Source organism: Dendrobium catenatum, unplaced genomic scaffold (assembly GCF_001605985.2).
Source record: "Dendrobium catenatum unplaced genomic scaffold, ASM160598v2 fragScaff_scaffold_54, whole genome shotgun sequence".
NCBI classification, from domain to species: Eukaryota; Viridiplantae; Streptophyta; class Magnoliopsida; order Asparagales; family Orchidaceae; genus Dendrobium; species Dendrobium catenatum.
In genome coordinates this window covers 466,459-470,374 of record NW_021318516.1, presented here as the reverse complement: position 1 = coordinate 470,374, position 3,916 = coordinate 466,459, and the positions used below count along the sequence as shown (strand labels likewise).

At 32.4% G+C, this 3,916-nt stretch overlaps 1 long non-coding RNA gene across 1 annotated transcript in view; it reads right to left on the bottom strand.

The window, feature by feature from the left end:
- The window catches only part of LOC110103875, a 40,391-nt gene extending 36,821 nt beyond the window's left edge, over positions 1 to 3,570 (bottom strand). Inside the window, exons 1-2 of the long non-coding RNA XR_002304006.2 lie at positions 3,433 to 3,570; positions 2,790 to 2,946 (exon numbers count right to left, since the gene is read on the bottom strand). This is a non-coding gene — a long non-coding RNA (uncharacterized LOC110103875). The remainder of the gene's footprint in view (positions 1 to 2,789; positions 2,947 to 3,432) is intronic.
- Between the last annotated feature and the right edge of the window lie 346 nt (positions 3,571 to 3,916).

Below are 3,916 nucleotides of genomic sequence, written 5' to 3'. Positions count from 1 at the left end.
TATATATATATATATATATATATATATATATATATATTCAATCAAATTCATCTTTAAGGGGATAATTTTCAACTAAAAATATATTTGATAAAATATCTTGACATTCATACGACACAAATCCCACAAATCAAAGCATTACATTGATTCAGGTCTACACAAGAAGAAAGAAGTCCAATCAAAATCTCCAGTATGCTCAAGACTCAAAATCATTATTAGATAACAAAAATCAACCATCACGATCTATCTGCATTCCTTCTCCCAATATACATTTTTTTATATTCTTTCCCCTTCACATAAAGCCTTATTGACAAATATCAACCCAAATTCTATAAGAATACAATAAACCCTATTTGAGCCACTTAAAAATAATAATTGAAAAAATGCTATGAGAAAAAAAATGAATGCCTAAAAAAGTTCACACTTACGAAGTTGTTAAATTACTAAAAGGTAATGAAACAATTGATTTTTTTCTATAAAATATAAGGCAAATAAAAGTTTGAAATGGTACAAGTAGGATTAATAGTGAAATGATATACTCAGTTCTATGAAATTGACGTTAAAAAATTTTTTACTCGTTGTAAAAATAATATCAAGATCTCATTCAATAGTATATTAAAATATTGGCATATGTTTTCATTAGAATAATAACAGAAAAGATTTTAGTTTCAAATTCAACTTAATTACAAATATATATATAGAACTGAGTATTTGGGAGGGAAATTAGATTAGGAAAGCTTTTGTATTAAAGTGCATGAAAGGATTAGGGAGGATTATGTTTTGTTTAATTGGGAATTAGGGTTTCTTGGTGTTTGAGCTCTAGAGTCTCTTGTCTAGAGATTTGGGAGAGACAATCCTCCTCTTGAATTGAGGATCTCTTGTATCTTGCTTTGTGTTTGTTTTCCTTTGTTTTCCATAAGTCATTGCTATCGTTTGATTGTTCTTCCACATGTTTTCTATGTTTTCTTTGTTTTTACGAATTTTGATTAGGTTTTCTTGCGAACTCAAGTAGATCCGATAGGATTACTTGCGAACTCAAGCACCACCTATCAGAAAGCTTCTTAAATTGAATTCAAATAGATTTAAATTTCAAAAACCTTTCCAGATTAATAAATCCATTTTAGGAAGCCCCTCCAATCCCTCCAAATCTGAAATTAATTTCAGAATTAATTCTCAATTCCAATTAATGCTTGATTCACATTCATTGAACTTAGACACCTCATCCTTCCCTCTCACTTGGTCGGCCCCTCTCTCCCCTCTATCCTAATGATTTTCTTCCTAATTAAAGGCCCATATTAAAGAAATAATTAATTCCTCTCTTCCCTCCCTTCTTTCTTGTTTGAATTTCAAATTCAAATCCATTAGTTAAGAGAAATATGACGTGGAATTTTAGATCTTTAAAATTTTTATCACCCCCCTCTACGTTCTACATCACTCATCCACCTGAGCATCCTCATTTATGCAACACTTAACTTAATATTATGCTTCTCTAATGGCCAACATTCTGCATCATAAAGCATTGTAGATCTAACCACCATCTTATAGAATTTTCCCTTAAGTTTGAGGGGACTTTTCTATCACACAACAAGTCGATGCATTCCTCCACTTCAACCATCCAACTTAAATTCTAATAATAATACCCCCATCTATCTCACCATCACTCTAAACAATAAACCAATATATCTAAAATGTTTACTCTTATTAATTGCTTGATCACCTAAAGTTACAATCCCCTCACTAGAACTATTATTACACAAATTACACTCCATATATTCAGTTTTAGATCTACTCAAACGAAAGCCTTTAGACTCTAAGGTTTACCTCCATAATTCAAGTTTAACTTTAACTCCCTATCTAGTCTTATCAATATGAAGAATATCATCAGCAAAAAGCATACACTAGGATACAACCTCTAGCAAATGTCTAGTGAGAACATCCATGACTAAAGCAAAAAGATATGGGCTTAAGGCTAATCCTTGATATAATTCAACTGAAATAGGAAAATACTTGGTCAAACCACCTTGCATCTGAACACAAATAACAGCTCCTGCAAACATATCCTTAATGGCATGAATATAAACATTATTAATCCATTTCTTTTCTAGAACACTCCATGCACTACTCCTGAAACTTTATCATATGTTTTCTCTAAATCAATAAATATTATATGTAGATCCTCCTTATTCTCTCTATACTTCTCCATCAAACCTCCCAATAAACAAATATAGAACTATAAAAAACTAAAACACCCACCCACCAATAAATAGACCTTAAATGTAGTTCATTTGAGTGAGATTTATGCACCAACTATAACAATAACAAGAATACATAATAATCAATTGATAAGTTGTGCCAACAATATCAATATTATAATATTCAATCTACAAAATTGATGTAGCTTTGACCAATACACAAGCCTAACCTAATTCAATGGTAAAGAAGGCATCACATCTACTAAACATGTCGGTCTTGGTAACCCAATATGCTCCAATAAAGTTAAGTCGGTCCAATCAGTAAGGATCATCAATTTTCTAATGAGGCAATCATAGCAATCATATACCACAAACAACTACAAATATTGCTCATGAAATTGTGCGGGGCCTTATCTAGTATAATAGCATGTTTATCTCATTAATAGCACAATTCAAGAATGCAACACATCAAAATTAAGTATGAATGCTTCCAAAATGCTGAATAAAAATCTTATTGTCCTAAGCAAACATGTAATAATAAACATGGTCAGGTGCACTACTAACAAGATGTCAATAAGAATGTCAAGGTATTCAACATACCTACACAATAGTTCATCCAATTCGATGAAGCTCACGCACTTGCAATAGTACATACACAAAGCAGCCCATGATATAGCCAAGTTGGGAGTTGAAACCACATCTCAGCGATTTTAATTATGAACTTCTTCATCATCTTCAGCTCTCTCTCCTTTAGATACTGAGAAAACCGGTATAACAGTGCAGATTAAATCCCACTACAAGGCATCATATTAATTAAATAATAATTAAAAAAAATTATCATGACTAATTATCTATATCATTTTAAGCATTTTGTCACACCTATCGTAATCCAAGAGCTCACATTACCTATAAATTGCAAATTTTGAAAGCAATGACATACGAACATTAGTGAAAGGAGTTCTAAAAGCAGCAAATTTGGTATTTTCCTCCATAAAATTATTCCAAGCAAGAATCTTATCCCTATTTTAGGGTTTGGATCCAATTAATAAGCCTTTTATCAATCGAAATTAAGAACATTTCCTATCTCAATAATTTATTTTGAATATGCTAGGTTTTCTGATCTTTAGGGAAAGGGAACGGAATGGTCATGGTAAGAAGGATGAAGCCCTCGTTCTGGCGAGCTCTCCTGGAGGAATGAAGAGGGTTAGAGAAACAGGAAAGAGAATATGCGGGCATTCATTACCTCCCATGCTTGAATGCTCTCCGTGCACAGCGATATTCTCCCATTCGCCGGCGACCATTTCCTCCGACCTTCACAATTATTTGACAGCTTATTGCACGGACTTCTTGCAACAAATAATATATCCCAAATAAATTAAAACATAAACAAAATACGATGTAATTTTTTTGGGACATTTAGGCTATTTAAGTCAAACTCACACACACAACGCATACACATAGACTAGAACCCTTGACCTCTTAATTGGAAGCCTAAGCTCTCAACTAATAGGCCAAAGAGAGTTGTGCCAAAATACGATGTAATTCATTCAGCAATGATAATGTGTCAAAATGGGTGGACAGATCAGATTTCGGTTCAATCCAAAATTAAGCTGAATTGAATTTAGTCAACCTGAAAATGACCTATTTAATAAATAGGTCAAAAACACTAATACAATTACACAAACCTGACCTATTAGCAACTAGAATGATTTCAACCCGATCTATTA